This window comes from Diorhabda carinulata, chromosome 6, assembly GCF_026250575.1.
Source record: "Diorhabda carinulata isolate Delta chromosome 6, icDioCari1.1, whole genome shotgun sequence".
NCBI lineage: Eukaryota > Metazoa > Arthropoda > Insecta > Coleoptera > Chrysomelidae > Diorhabda > Diorhabda carinulata.
This window is the reverse complement of record NC_079465.1, coordinates 1,092,195-1,109,736: the sequence shown is the minus strand read 5'-3', so window position 1 is coordinate 1,109,736 and position 17,542 is coordinate 1,092,195.

Sequence of the window (17,542 nt, the reverse complement as noted above, 5' to 3'; positions counted from 1 at the left end):
CCCATATTTTGTGCGACTTATCAACGTTCCGATTTTTTTCTATTTGAATCCCACCTTTCTCAACATTTTTCCAAAATTTCAGCTCAATGCCTCTATTATTTTGGTCTGAGTGACTTTTTAAGCATTCTTATGTTTTTAGTTGATATTCGAACTAATTCAAAACCCTGTATTTACAATACTGTGCGACTTATCAACGTTCCGATTTTTTCCTATTTAAATCGCACCTTTACTAACATTTTTCCGAAATTTCAGCTCAATGCCTCTATTATTTTGGCGTGCGTGACTCTTTAAACATTCTTATGTTTTTAGTTGATATTCGTACAAATTCCAAACCCTGTATTACCAATTCTGTGCGACTTATCAACTTCCTGATTTTTTCCTATTTAAATCGCACCTTTCTTAACATTTTTCCAAAATTTCAGCTCAATGCCTCTATTATTTTGGCGTGCGTGACTCTTTAAACATTCTTATGTTTTTAGTTGATATTCGTACAAATTCCAAACCCTGTATTACCAATTCTCTGCGACTTATCAACTTCCTGATTTTTTCCTATTTAAATCGCACCTTTACTAACATTTTTCCGAAATTTCAGCTCAATGCCTCTATTATTTTGGCGTGCGTGACTCTTTAAACATTCTTATGTTTTTAGTTGATATTCGTAAAAATTTCAAACCCTGTATTACCAATTCTCTGCGACTTATCAACTTCCTGATTTTTTCCTATTTAAATCGCACCTTTATTAACATTTTTCCGAAATTTCAGCTCAATGCCTCTATTATTTTGGCGTGCGTGACTCTTTAAACATTCTTATGTTTTTAGTTGATATTCGTACAAATTCCAAACCCTGTATTACCAATTCTGTGCGACTTATCAACTTCCTGATTTTTTCCTATTTAAATCGCACCTTTCTTAACATTTTTCCAAAATTTCAGCTCAATGCCTCTATTATTTTGGTCTGAGTGACTTTTTAAGCATTCTTATGTTTTTAGTTGATATTCGAACTAATTCAAAACCCTGTATTTACAATACTGTGCGACTTATCAACGTTCCGATTTTTTCCTATTTAAATCGCACCTTTACTAACATTTTTCCGAAATTTCAGCTCAATGCCTCTATTATTTTGGCGTGCGTGACTCTTTAAACATTCTTATGTTTTTAGTTGATATTCGTACAAATTCCAAACCCTGTATTACCAATTCTGTGCGACTTATCAACTTCCTGATTTTTTCCTATTTAAATCGCACCTTTCTTAACATTTTTCCAAAATTTCAGCTCAATGCCTCTATTATTTTGGCGTGCGTGACTCTTTAAACATTCTTATGTTTTTAGTTGATATTCGTACAAATTCCAAACCCTGTATTACCAATTCTCTGCGACTTATCAACTTCCTGATTTTTTCCTATTTAAATCGCACCTTTACTAACATTTTTCCGAAATTTCAGCTCAATGCCTCTATTATTTTGGCGTGCGTGACTCTTTAAACATTCTTATGTTTTTAGTTGATATTCGTAAAAATTTCAAACCCTGTATTACCAATTCTCTGCGACTTATCAACTTCCTGATTTTTTCCTATTTAAATCGCACCTTTATTAACATTTTTCCGAAATTTCAGCTCAATGCCTCTATTATTTTGGCGTGCGTGACTCTTTAAACATTCTTATGTTTTTAGTTGATATTCGTACAAATTCCAAACCCTGTATTACCAATTCTGTGCGACTTATCAACTTCCTGATTTTTTCCTATTTAAATCGCACCTTTCTTAACATTTTTCCAAAATTTCAGCTCAATGCCTCTATTATTTTGGCGTGCGTGACTCTTTAAACATTCTTATGTCTTTAGTTGATATTCGTACAAATTCCAAACCCTGTATTACCAATTCTGTGCGACTTATCAACTTCCTGATTTTTTCCTATTTAAATCGCACCTTTCTTAACATTTTTCCAAAATTTCAGCTCAATGCCTCTATTATTTTGGCGTGCGTGACTCTTTAAACATTCTTATGTTTTTAGTTGATATTCGTACAAATTCCAAACCCTGTATTACCAATTCTCTGCGACTTATCAACTTCCTGATTTTTTCCTATTTAAATCGCACCTTTACTAACATTTTTCCGAAATTTCAGCTCAATGCCTCTTTTATTTTGGCGTGCGTGACTCTTTAAACATTCTTATGTTTTTAGTTGATATTCGTACAAATTCCAAACCCTGTATTACCAATTCTCTGCGACTTATCAACTTCCTGATTTTTTCCTATTTAAATCGCACCTTTATTAACATTTTTCCGAAATTTCAGCTCAATGCCTCTATTATTTTGGCGTGCGTGACTCTTTAAACATTCTTATGTTTTTAGTTGATATTCGTACAAATTCCAAACCCTGTATTACCAATTCTGTGCGACTTATCAACTTCCTGATTTTTTCCTATTTAAATCGCACCTTTCTTAACATTTTTCCAAAATTTCAGCTCAATGCCTCTATTATTTTGGCGTGCGTGACTCTTTAAACATTCTTATGTCTTTAGTTGATATTCGTACAAATTCCAAACCCTGTATTACCAATTCTGTGCGACTTATCAACTTCCTGATTTTTTCCTATTTAAATCGCACCTTTATTAACATTTTTCCGAAATTTCAGCTCAATGCCTCTATTATTTTGGCGTGCGTGACTCTTTAATCATTCTCATGTTTTTAGTTGATATTCGTACAAATTCCAAACCCTGTATTACCAATTCTGTGCGACTTATCAACTTCCTGATTTTTTCCTATTTAAATCGCACCTTTACTAACATTTTTCCGAAATTTCAGCTCAATGCCTCTATTATTTTGGCGTGCGTGACTCTTTAAACATTCTTATGTTTTTAGTTGATATTCGTAAAAGTTTCAAACCCTGTATTACCAATTCTGTGCGACTTATCAACTTCCTGATTTTTTCCTATTTAAATCGCACCTTTATTAACATTTTTCCGAAATTTCAGCTCAATGCCTCTATTATTTTGGCGTGCGTGACTCTTTAAACATTCTTATGTTTTTAGTTGATATTCGTACAAATTCCAAACCCTGTATTACCAATTCTGTGCGACTTATCAACTTCCTGATTTTTTCCTATTTAAATCGCACCTTTACTAACATTTTTCCGAAATTTCAGCTCAATGTCTCTATTATTTTGGCGTGCGTGACTCTTTAAACATTCTTATGTTTTTAGTTGATATTCGTACAAATTCCAAGCCCTGTATTACCAATTCTGTGCGACTTATCAACTTCCTGATTTTTTCCTATTTAAATCGCACCTTTCTCAACATTTTTCCAAAATTTCAGCTCAATGCCTCTATTATTTTGGCGTCAGTGATTTTTCAAACATTCTTAAGTTTTTAGTTGATATTCGAACTAATTCAAAACCCTGTATTTCCAATACTGTATTTTTTCCCGATACGTCAGTTCAGAAATTCGAAATTCGAAAGAAAAATAAACAATACAGGGTGTTTAAATCTCCAATAATGCTAAAAATCTGTAAAATTAAACGAAAGTTATTTCAAAAAAAAAACTACATTTAGTGATTCCCCGGTAATATTAATCTAAATCGTGCAATTACCGTAAAAGGAAACCGTGGCAACGAGACAAAAGCTTTAAAACGTCCACAGGGTTGCCGATTACATTTTTAAATGATTCTTCTTGAGAATCGTCATATTTTCTTTCCCGTTTTTGAAAAATCATCCAAAATAACGTATTTCGAAATAGAAATCGACGTTCCTCAACTATTATTCGGAATTTTTTCGTCGTTTTCACATAAAAACAACCACAACCGAAGTTGTATTTTGTATTTTCCAAATCCTTCGCTTTTTTTGGCACGAAGTCTCCTTTCCGAACGTCGAATCGTGAGATTTTTGGTACTCCCCTCGTATTTTTCCCATATTTTTCCACGTTGGTGATGATTCTCGTGACCATCGAGAGGGCTGAATCGGCAAGTTTGAAATTTCAACGAAATTTTACGGGGTTTTTCGTAATTTTTTTTCGTTTTTTCGAAATTTCCAAAATACGCGGAATTCTTTCTATTTTTAATTGATCGAATTGTTGTGTGCGGTTCGTACACTCGAGAAAAGTGTAACGATTCGACGACGTCCTCGTCCTCGACATCGTAAGAAGTGGAAAGAAGAAGAAGAGACCGTTGGTGACGTCGATCGACGCGCCGGTGGATCTTCTTTGCGAATTCCGATCCAAGCTCGCGAAAGACTCGAGAGGGAGGGGGATAATATAAGTAAATCAGTTAATCAAATGGTCCAATAGCGAGTTTTCGCATTTCAGTATATACACAGTCGAAAAAAAAATTTTTTTTATTTAGGGATAAGTTCGTGGAAATCAAATTTGCCATTTCGATTATAATTTGTGTGGTGGTTTTTGTAATATGGTATTTTATTTTTGATTTTTAAGGGTGAGTTTTCGATTTTTGATATAATTAACGGTTTATAAGATGGGTTGAATTTATTTATGTATACGGGGGAGGAAGTGAAATTATAAAATTAATTGTTTAAATATATTTTTTTGCGTTTTTGAATTGTCTTGATAATTTTTTAAAGACGTTTCGACAAGTTGTTAAAACCGGTTTCCATTGATTAATACAAATACGCGAATAATGTCAAATTATGGTGGATTAGACGTAAAATTTTTAAAAATAATAAAAAAAAACTAATTTTGAATCAAAAAATATCTAAAATTTAGAACATTTAGAGCTTAAACATATGAAAAGGTCTGAGATATAAGAAATTGGAGAAATTTCCAATACTATGGAACCTGTCAACGTTCCGATTTTTTTCTATTTAAATCGCACCCTTTTTTACATTTTTCCAAAATTTCAGCTCAATGCCTCTATTATTTTGGCGTGCGTGACTTTTTAAGCATTCATATGTTTTTAGTTGATATTCGTACAAATTCCAAACCCTGTATCTCCAATACTGTGCGACTTATCAACTTCCCGATTTTTTTCTATTTAAATCGCACCTTTCTTAACATTTTTCCAAAATTTCAGCTCAATGCCTCTATTATTTTGGCGTCAGTGACTTTTTAAACATTCTTATGTTTTTAGTTGATATTCGTACAAATTCCAAACCCTGTATTACCAATTCTCTGCGACTTATCAACTTCCTGTTTTTTTCCTATTTAAATCGCACCTTTCTTAACATTTTTCCAAAATTTCAGCTCAATGCCTCTATTATTTTGGTCTGAGTGACTTTTTAAGCATTCATATGTTTTTAGTTGATATTCGTACAAATTCCAAACCCTGTATCTCCAATACTGTGCGACTTATCAACTTCCCGATTTTTTTCTATTTAAATCGCACCTTTCTTAACATTTTTCCAAAATTTCAGCTCAATGCCTCTATTATTTTGGCGTCAGTGACTTTTTAAACATTCTTATGTTTTTAGTTGATATTCGTACAAATTCCAAACCCTGTATCTCCAATACTGTGCGACTTATCAACTTCCCGATTTTTTTCTATTTAAATCGCACCTTTCTTAACATTTTTCCAAAATTTCAGCTCAATGCCTCTATTATTTTGGCGTCAGTGACTTTTTAAACATTCTTATGTTTTTAGTTGATATTCGTACAAATTCCAAACCCTGTATTACCAATTCTCTGCGACTTATCAACTTCCTGATTTTTTCCTATTTAAATCGCACCTTTCTTAACATTTTTCCAAAATTTCAGCTCAATGCCTCTATTATTTTGGTCTGAGTGACTTTTTAAGCATTCATATGTTTTTAGTTGATATTCGTACAAATTCCAAACCCTGTATCTCCAATACTGTGCGACTTATCAACTTCCCGATTTTTTTCTATTTAAATCGCACCTTTCTTAACATTTTTCCAAAATTTCAGCTCAATGCCTCTATTATTTTGGCGTCAGTAACTTTTTAAACATTCTTATATTTTTAGTTGATATTCGTACAAATTCGAAACCCTGTATTTCCAATACTGTGCGACTTATCAACTTCCTGATTTTTTTCTATTTAAATCGCACCTTTCTCAACATTTTTCCAAAATTTCAGCTCAATGCCTCTATTATTTTGGCGTCAGTAACTTTTTAAACATTCTTATATTTTTAGTTGATATTCGTACAAATTCGAAACCCTGTATTTCCAATTCTCTGCGACTTATCAACTTCCTGATTTTTTCCTATTTAAATCGCACCTTTCTTAACATTTTTCCAAAATTTCAGCTCAATGCCTCTATTATTTTGGTCTGAGTGACTTTTTAAGCATTCATATGTTTTTAGTTGATATTCGTACAAATTCCAAACCCTGTATCTCCAATACTGTGCGACTTATCAACTTCCCGATTTTTTTCTATTTAAATCGCACCTTTCTTAACATTTTTCCAAAATTTCAGCTCAATGCCTCTATTATTTTGGCGTCAGTAACTTTTTAAACATTCTTATATTTTTAGTTGATATTCGTACAAATTCGAAACCCTGTATTTCCAATACTGTGCGACTTATCAACTTCCTGATTTTTTTCTATTTAAATCGCACCTTTCTCAACATTTTTCCAAAATTTCAGCTCAATGCCTCTATTATTTTGGCGTCAGTGATTTTTGAAGCATTCATATGTTTTTAGTTGATATTCGAACTAATTCAAAACCCTGTGTTTCCAATACTGTGCGACTTATCAACTTCCCGATTTTTTTCTATTTAAATCGCACCTTTCTCAACATTTTTCCAAAATTTCAGCTCAATACCTCTATTATTTTGGCGTCAGTGATTTTTGAAGCATTCATATGTTTTTAGTTGATATTCGAACTAATTCAAAACCCTGTACTTCCAATACTGTGCGACTTATCAACTTCCCGATTTTTTCCTATTTAAATCGCACCTTTACTAACATTTTTCCGAAATTTCAGCTCAATGTCTCTATTATTTTGGCGTCAGTGACTTTTTAAACATTCTTATGTTTTTAGTTGATATTCGTACAAATTCGAAACCCTGTGTTTCCAATACTGTGCGACTTATCAACTTCCCGATTTTTTTCTATTTAAATCGCACCTTTCTCAACATTTTTCCGAAATTTCAGCTCAATGTCTCTATTATTTTGGCGTCAGTGACTTTTTAAACATTCTTATGTTTTTAGTTGATATTCGTACAAATTCGAAACCCTGTGTTTCCAATACTGTGCGACTTATCAACTTCCCGATTTTTTTCTATCTAAATCGCACCTTTCTCAACATTTTTCCAAAATTTCAGCTCAATACCTCTATTATTTTGGCATCAGTGATTTTTGAAGCATTCATATGTTTTTAGTTGATATTCGAACTAATTCAAAACCCTGTGTTTCCAATACTGTGCGACTTATCAACTTCCCGATTTTTTTCTATTTAAATCGCACCTTTCTCAACATTTTTCCGAAATTTCAGCTCAATGTCTCTATTATTTTGGCGTCAGTGACTTTTTAAACATTCTTATGTTTTTAGTTGATATTCGTACAAATTCGAAACCCTGTGTTTCCAATACTGTGCGACTTATCAACTTCCCGATTTTTTTCTATTTAAATCGCACCTTTCTCAACATTTTTCCGAAATTTCAGCTCAATGTCTCTATTATTTTGGCGTCAGTGACTTTTTAAACATTCTTATGTTTTTAGTTGATATTCGTACAAATTCGAAACCCTGTGTTTCCAATACTGTGCGACTTATCAACTTCCCGATTTTTTTCTATCTAAATCGCACCTTTCTCAACATTTTTCCAAAATTTCAGCTCAATACCTCTATTATTTTGGCATCAGTGATTTTTGAAGCATTCATATGTTTTTAGTTGATATTCGAACTAATTCAAAACCCTGTGTTTCCAATACTGTGCGACTTATCAACTTCCCGATTTTTTTCTATCTAAATCGCACCTTTCTCAACATTTTTCCAAAATTTCAGCTCAATACCTCTATTATTTTGGCATCAGTGATTTTTGAAGCATTCATATGTTTTTAGTTGATATTCGAACTAATTCAAAACCCTGTGTTTCCAATACTGTGCGACTTATCAACTTCCCGATTTTTTTCTATCTAAATCGCACCTTTCTCAACATTTTTCCAAAATTTCAGCTCAATACCTCTATTATTTTGGCATCAGTGATTTTTGAAGCATTCATATGTTTTTAGTTGATATTCGAACTAATTCAAAACCCTGTGTTTCCAATACTGTGCGACTTATCAACTTCCCGATTTTTTTCTATCTAAATCGCACCTTTCTCAACATTTTTCCAAAATTTCAGCTCAATACCTCTATTATTTTGGCATCAGTGATTTTTGAAGCATTCATATGTTTTTAGTTGATATTCGAACTAATTCAAAACCCTGTGTTTCCAATACTGTGCGACTTATCAACTTCCCGATTTTTTTCTATCTAAATCGCACCTTTCTCAACATTTTTCCAAAATTTCAGCTCAATACCTCTATTATTTTGGCATCAGTGATTTTTGAAGCATTCATATGTTTTTAGTTGATATTCGAACTAATTCAAAACCCTGTGTTTCCAATACTGTGCGACTTATCAACTTCCCGATTTTTTTCTATTTAAATCGCACCTTTCTCAACATTTTTCCGAAATTTCAGCTCAATGTCTCTATTATTTTGGCGTCAGTGACTTTTTAAACATTCTTATGTTTTTAGTTGATATTCGTACAAATTCGAAACCCTGTGTTTCCAATACTGTGCGACTTATCAACTTCCCGATTTTTTTCTATTTAAATCGCACCTTTCTCAACATTTTTCCGAAATTTCAGCTCAATGTCTCTATTATTTTGGCGTCAGTGACTTTTTAAACATTCTTATGTTTTTAGTTGATATTCGTACAAATTCGAAACCCTGTGTTTCCAATACTGTGCGACTTATCAACTTCCCGATTTTTTTCTATCTAAATCGCACCTTTCTCAACATTTTTCCAAAATTTCAGCTCAATACCTCTATTATTTTGGCATCAGTGATTTTTGAAGCATTCATATGTTTTTAGTTGATATTCGAACTAATTCAAAACCCTGTGTTTCCAATACTGTGCGACTTATCAACTTCCCGATTTTTTTCTATCTAAATCGCACCTTTCTCAACATTTTTCCAAAATTTCAGCTCAATACCTCTATTATTTTGGCATCAGTGATTTTTGAAGCATTCATATGTTTTTAGTTGATATTCGAACTAATTCAAAACCCTGTGTTTCCAATACTGTGCGACTTATCAACTTCCCGATTTTTTTCTATCTAAATCGCACCTTTCTCAACATTTTTCCAAAATTTCAGCTCAATACCTCTATTATTTTGGCATCAGTGATTTTTGAAGCATTCATATGTTTTTAGTTGATATTCGAACTAATTCAAAACCCTGTGTTTCCAATACTGTGCGACTTATCAACTTCCCGATTTTTTTCTATCTAAATCGCACCTTTCTCAACATTTTTCCAAAATTTCAGCTCAATACCTCTATTATTTTGGCATCAGTGATTTTTGAAGCATTCATATGTTTTTAGTTGATATTCGAACTAATTCAAAACCCTGTGTTTCCAATACTGTGCGACTTATCAACTTCCCGATTTTTTCCTATTTAAATCGCACCTTTACTAACATTTTTCCGAAATTTCAGCTCAATGCCTCTTTTATTTTGGTCTAAGTGATTTTTTAAACTACTCTAAGACATAAAAAATTAAAGAAACTTTATTGTTTTTTATTTTTTGTAAATTTTTCTCAAACAAACTATGGTCAAATTTTTCGAAAAATTCTAAGGAAATTTCTCAAAAATCCCACGTTTTCAATAAATGGTCATTTCACTAAAAAATTCTCAATAAAATATTTAATAAACTATCGATTATATATTAAAGTGGACCCAATTTTTTTCCCACGAGAATATTTTCGATAATAACGAAAAAAATTTCGACATTTTCCAAAAATACGAGATTTGAACGCATAAACCGCTTCTTCGTACCACCACCATTACAAACGTCACTTCATGACAGCGATGTCAGATTTGACATATTCATATTACTAATGCCTTAAAACTTAACTAGCAACCCTCGTATATATTTTTGTAGAAATCATTATACCCACAAACTCAGTACGACAGTTGTAAAAATTCATTTATTATAAAGTTTTAACATTATTAGCGCCATCTATGAGTCAGTAAATGAAATTTTTAGAAATCTAAAATTACAAGCAAACTCGTTGTCAAAATTTTTTCCTAAATCGCTAGATAAACTTTTTGCAACTCACTCGTAGAAATAAGGAGCTGAAACTTTGTAAAAATTGTACGGATTTAAGAAAAAACATTTTTTTCTTCCATTAGTACAACTGGGACAATCTGTATAGCTTATATTTCAATTTTGAAAACGTCCACGTCAACAGTGAACGTTCCCAACGAACTTGCAAGGCTAAATTATATCCTAATGTTGGTCAGATTGTTATCAACAGTGAAATAATGGTTTAGACGAGACCGTACGACCTACGAACACCAAATGTGGTGGTTGAACAAACGACGATTGTACGATCAAAGTTTGACATATTAATAACTGGAAATTTGGGCTACAGGCGAAATGTTTATCGCACCAAACGTCTACCACAACCTACAGTACAGGTTGGAACATTCAAATCGCGTTTAAATCCTTACGAGTTGTTTCACTAAATAAAACTTTTCACGTGGGTTTGAATCGACTGCGAAAGTCGATTCGGAATCAAAAAAATTTCATTCTGAAATAAAATTAATCGAGTACAATGATACGAGAAACATAATAACGGGTTCTTGTTACATTCCAGTTTCTGCTTTAAAAACGGGACTTGCCAATATACGTAATTTATTCGAAAACCGACTCGATTTGGATGATATCACCATTTTTTTTTTGAGAATTTATTACATATTATGCGGACGTTACTGTTACGACGGGCTTGCGAGGTTTTTACCCTGCGAACGACTCTAATGGTTCGTGAAATATTATTTTCGGAATCGCGGACACAAATGTAGAGGGCGTACCGTATCAAAAATGAGAGGGTACGGCTCGAAAGGCCAATCGACGGTATACATCTCGTTAATTATGGACGGGAAGAACCATATTAGTTGTTAGGAGGAAGATTATGGATTGTGTGCCATAAATCTTGTCGAAAAAATGTTAATTGAACAGCTTTTTTTGGACTCATACTATGGTGTAGTATGAATTTATTACATACCGATCGTTTTTAACTGATAGGGTTTATTCGATAGGGTGCCATGGGAACGCATTTGTTTTATCGGGTTTTTTTTGCTTTTTTTTTATAGTATTATTGCTTCAGCAATCGTCTTGTTTTTTTTTTCAACTCAATGTTGCAATAATTTTGGCGAAAGTGATGTTTCAAATTTTCGTTTGTTTGAACAAGTTTAAAGCCCTGTATTTCCAATACTGTGAGACTTATCAACGTTCCGATTTTTTTCTGTTTAAATCGCACCTTTTTTTACATTTTTCCAAAATTTCAGCTCAATGCCTCTATTATTTTGGCGTGAGTGATTTTTTAAACAATCGTATGTTTTTAGTTAACATTGCAACAAGTTTGAAACCCTATATTTCAAGTACTGTGGAATCTATCAACGTTCTGATTTTTTTGTACTTAAATCGCACCTTTCCCAACATATTTTCAAAATTTCAGCTCAATGCCTCTATTATTTTGGCGTGCGTGACTTTTTAAACATTCTTATATTTTTAGTTGATATTCGTACAAATTCGAAACCCTGTATTTCCAATACTGTGAGACTTACCAACGTTCCGATTTTTTTCTATTTAAATCGCACCCTTTTTCACATTTTTCCAAAATTTCAGCTCAATGCCTCTATTATTTTGGCGTCAGTGACTTTTTAAGCATTTGTATGTTTTGAGTTGATATTCGAACAAATTCGAAACCCTGTATTTCCAATACTGTGCGACTTATCAACTTCCCGATTTTTTTCTATTTAAATCGCACCTTTCTTAACATTTTCCCAAAATTTCAGCTCAATACCTCTATTATTTTGGCGTCAGTGACTTTTTAAACATTCTTAAGTTTTTAGTTGATATTCGTACAAATTCCAAACCCTGTATTTCCAATACTGTGCGACTTATCAACTTCCTGATTTTTTCCTATTTAAATCGCACTTTTCTTAACATTTTTCCGAGATTTCAGCTCAATGCCTCTATTATTTTGGCGTCAGTGACTTTTTACACATTCTTATGTTTTTAGTTGATATTCGTACAAATTCATAACCCTGTATTTCCAATACTGTGCGACTTATCAACTTCCCGATTTTTTTCTATTTAAATCGCACCTTTCTTAACATTTTCCCAAAATTTCAGCTCAATACCTCTATTATTTTGGCGTCAGTGACTTTTTAAACATTCTTATGTTTTTAGTTGATATCCGTACAAATTCGAAACCCTGTATCTCCAATACTGTGCGACTTATCAACTTCCTGATTTTTTCCTATTTAAATCGCACTTTTCTTAACATTTTTCCGAGATTTCAGCTCAATGCCTCTATTATTTTGGCGTCAGTGACTTTTTACACATTCTTATGTTTTTAGTTGATATTCGTACAAATTCATAACCCTGTATTTCCAATACTGTGCGACTTATGAACTTCCTGATTTTTTCCTATTTAAATCGCACCTTTCTCAACGTTTTCCCAAAATTTCAACTCAACGCCTATATTATTTTGGCGTCAGTGACTTTTTAAACATTCATATGTTTTTAGTCGATATTCGTACAAATTCCAAACCCTGTATTTCCAATACTGTGCGACTTATCAACTTCCTGATTTTTTCCTATTTAAATCGCACTTTTCTTAACATTTCTCCAAAATTTCAGCTCAATGCCTCTATTAGCTATTTGTCAGAGGAAGCCATAATCTTCAAAAGTAAATAGGGACATCCGTTCTATCAAATTTGGTTGACTAATATGACAGCTGTCAAGTTATTTGGTTTTTTTTATTGTATCTAATCAAGGACAAGCTTTGGCAAAAATTTCGGTAAAATTGTGCGGTTCATTTCTTCGTAATTTATATGAACGATTTTCTCTCTATGATTCTCTTCCATACTTAATTGACTTAATTAAAGACGTATGTTAATTAAAATATGAGATAAAAGTTTAGTTACCACTGTGTTATAATAAAAACAAAACACCTGCATCATAAACTGTGTATATAATCTTGACCTTGACAGTTCACGCATTGGTGATTTGTAACCGTGAAAATTTCACTACTTGAAGATTATTTATAATTAAAATAAATACGAATCGCTTGAAACTTTTTTAGATTATTTTTTAAAGAAAATTAAAAAGAAAATTACATTATTTATATCAAGTTTTCATTTTAATGCCAAATTTTATAAGAAAAAAATAAATTGAAAGTTTAAGTATATTGTTCAATTGGTTAAATCTTCTTTTTTATATAATTAGGCAATCCGATCTACGTCAAAATAACGGCGGCCATTATTAAATGGGCGTGGCAATTCGTTAGATTGTGTACTCCGAGGTAGTGTCAAAGATATTTTGAGGTTATTGCGATTTTTTTCTAATTTTAAAAAATCCAATCTGTATCTCATTTTGTAGATATTTCAATTCTATATCAACTACCTTGACAATACCCCACTAATTATTTCTACACATAGTTTGTTTCATCTTTTATACAAAAGGAATTCAGCAATTAACATTAAATAAATCCACAGCTATCCCATCGTCGAAACCTGATCTTTCAGACGAGTTTTTAAACTCCGTACTCGGGATATTTAGTTTTTTATACTCTACACATTTTCGTTGACAATTCTAGTTAATTATACGAGGTATAACGAAAATAACTAATTAAACGTAATTTATATTTATACACCTGCTTCTATGGATGACGTAAGTTTCAGGATACGGATCGAAAATGTATATACGAGGGTAGTTCAATAATAAACTAGCCGCTGCCATGTTCTTTATTATGAGATGTTTATATATATATACAAGTACGTTGATAAAACAAACACCGCGTGTATCTAATTTCTCATAGATATTTATTACCTAGAGCAGAAAACACGGTAGATATCTGGTATCCCGCGACCCCTGCTGTTTAAACGCTCTACCAATAATTCTTATATTCAAATACAGGTTATGAGACAGGTAGTCTCATTGAAAATAAATATCTAGAACTTAAAATTCCTTATACATGTTCAACACCTATGGTGAATTTACGAGGGATTGTTCGATGGAATATTTAACGTAAACTTGAATGAATATATACGATGAATAAAGAAATTACCGTTGAAAAAGTACTTTTCGGTGAATATTTTTTCGAAAATGTTTGTAAATTCGTTTCCAATTGGCAAATGATTGTGCATTTTTTCGAAATTGTAAAGTATCGAGCCCCGATAATCGTGCTCGGCGTTCCTAAGTGGTAAATTCAAAATCTAAAATTCGAAAAGCGTTCTAGTAGTTTTTTATTTTTTATCTAGACGCTCTCCTTAAATTTTAATGATTTGTATCATCGTAGGTGTGCCAAATTTCGTAAAAAATTTCGCATAAATCGAATAAATAGCGGTACTAGATTTTTAAATAAAAATAAGGTCGTACCATCATCATCTTGTTGAGTGTGTCAAACGAATTCGATTTTGATCTCGGTTTTTATAATTCACCAAACGTTTTGTAGGTTAAAGAGAATTATTACTTGTTTACTACCTAGTTACGATTGAGGTATTTACAGTATTGATATTCGCGAAAACGGCAAGTTCACTGATTGTCTCTTTAAACGTCAACTGAATTTTTAATTCGATCCGTATATATTTAAAATTGATCAAATATAATTGTTCGATTGTTTATTCAACACATTTTATTAATAATCGACGGATTTCGTTCGGATTATAGTCAATTCGTTTAGCTACATTCAAAGGTTATCAATACAATTTTTGAATCACTCAGTATATTGTCCACGGGTTTTTTTAAACTAATATTTAATGAAAAACAATTCAAACTTTAAATAAACTACTGTTTATATAAGATTTTTTTTATTAACGCCCTTTTTTCTATCCGATTCAATCAGTTACTAATCAGGATGAACGGACTATAAAAAAATAAAAAAAAAAATACATTACAAGTAGCGATTTAATCGAATTTATCGACTAAAAACGATTCAATTTAATAATATTTCGAAATATGTCGAGTTTAACACATTCTTTTTCTTAGAAATTAGTCTATACATTTAATTACATGGCCAGCACTCATTTTATTTCGAGAAGCAGATCGAGCACCTTGAATTTTATCTTAAGACAAGTGTGAAATGTCTAGACATTAGCTTGAGAAACCGAGAGATTATAATACACACTACAGGTCATTTTTGACCGCTTCAAACTACGTATTTTGGGTTATAAACAAAAGTATTTGTAAAAACAAATATAAAAAGATATAGTTTAATCGACATTTAACCAAAATATAAAAAAAACTGTTGCCCGACACACGTTTTTTTTGCACTCAACGAAAGTTAATTTAAAAAATGTGTAAAACGTCAAAACACTCCCGATTTATATTTATAAAAACCGTTCGATACGATAAACCTCTTAAAACTGTTCGGTTAAATTGATTAAAGACGTTACCGAAAGATAACTATAATGAAAATTAATTAGCATTTATTAAAATTAAATAGCTTTCGATTCCGTTCGACATATCCAATTATTATAAATAACATCGTTTAAGATAAAAATATATTATTATAAATCGAACGTTATCGTCTTCTTCTTGCCCTTTAAGTTTCAATATCGACTGTCATCGATCGAATATTAACACCAAATTGACGTCAATTAAAACTGCATACCGCGAAAATCAATCAAAGCGTTCAATCTGCTATGCAGCACCTACCCGAAGTACATAATGTACGATCGCAACCGTTATTTGAATATCAAGTGGATAAATCAAAACGGATTGTTAAGTGTATTTAATTGTATAAAATGTTTACTAATTAATTCTACATGATAAAAAACAAACAAAACGAATGTTATGAATACAAAATTAACGTTGTAGTTGTTTATTATTTTTATTATTAAAAGAAGAAGAGTCAGTACCTAACTTCATAGTATCAACCCCGGTAAAACAAACCTAATAATAATTTACAATTTAGTAGATAAAACACTTACTTGGAACAATCATCAGGAAAAGATAACCCCCAAATGAAACTCAAAGTCATGCAAATATCTTTTGAGTATCCCCAAACAATACTAAAGTTATATTTGATATTGAAGAGTATCATAACCTCATTTTTATTTGTTATTACCTAATTGAAATATTTTTTTTTTTCCAGATAACGTACATTATGAATGTCCCGGGTTCCGTTTTGGTAGCTACTATAATTTGTTTAATTACGATTACTAATGGTTTAGATTTAGGTAAGTTTTAAATCTTAACATCGTGTAGATAGACGAAAAACTGTATTTTAAAATAATAAATTAAATTTTAATCTTTCAATCGACTTTTAATAATTTCGAATGAAACCCTCTAACGAGAAACATTTTTCTGTACCTACATACGTCCTTCAATAGTCAGTCGTACTATTAACAACGTACTGAGATCGGTCGATAATGGTCTGTAGAATATTTATCGATATGTGTTCAAGTCAAAACGATCTTCGTGTATTTGCTTTTTGCATTTTTAATACGAAAATAAAGTACGAAGAAGTTTATACTATAAAGTTAATGATATTACGATAACGCGTAACTCTAAAAACAAATATAGGAATAAATTTCGTGCAATAAAATAAGTTTATTTTTTAAACTGTCAAATTAGCAAATTATTATTGTTAGTAATAATGATAAATATTACCTTTTTACATTCCGTAGCACTAATACACACACACAAACACAATAGAAACAAAGATATTTTATTGTAACCAAACTATTAATTGCATTCTGGATGTTTCTTTTCACTTTTTTAAAACAAATTGAGTAGATGATAATTAGATTACCGATGCAGACAATACTTCTTTGTATGATTTATTGCATAACTTTAAGGCGCTGTTGACTCTATTTAATTAATTTACATAATATTACTACATTTGTTTTTTTATTATTAACTTTATTAACCATTGTGTATTCACAACGAAAAATATTTACATAGTTTATCTAATCGATTATTAAAGAAATTAAATTTGAGTCGTTTATACTAAAGTTAGATAATCGATGCGATCAATACTTGTATGTATATTATATTGCATACTTTTAAGGCGCTATTAACGTGATTTATTTATTTACAAAATATTCCACCAAAAATATTTCGTTATTATTACTTTCGTTTTTAATACATATCAATGTATCCTCGTATATTCACTAAGAAATGTTAATGACCTTTAAATTGAGACATTTTTAAGTATACAAACCGAATATATTCTACTTCCTCTGCTATAAATACAATTCAAAAGTTTATTAACATATAATTAGACACAAGTGAGAAAAAAAAAACTGTAATAAATAAACTTAAACAACAAGTTGTGACGAGAAGTATATTATATTCTCATGAAACCTGTTTTTTACTACATTACATTCTTCGGGTGTGTGTGATTAAAGGAATTA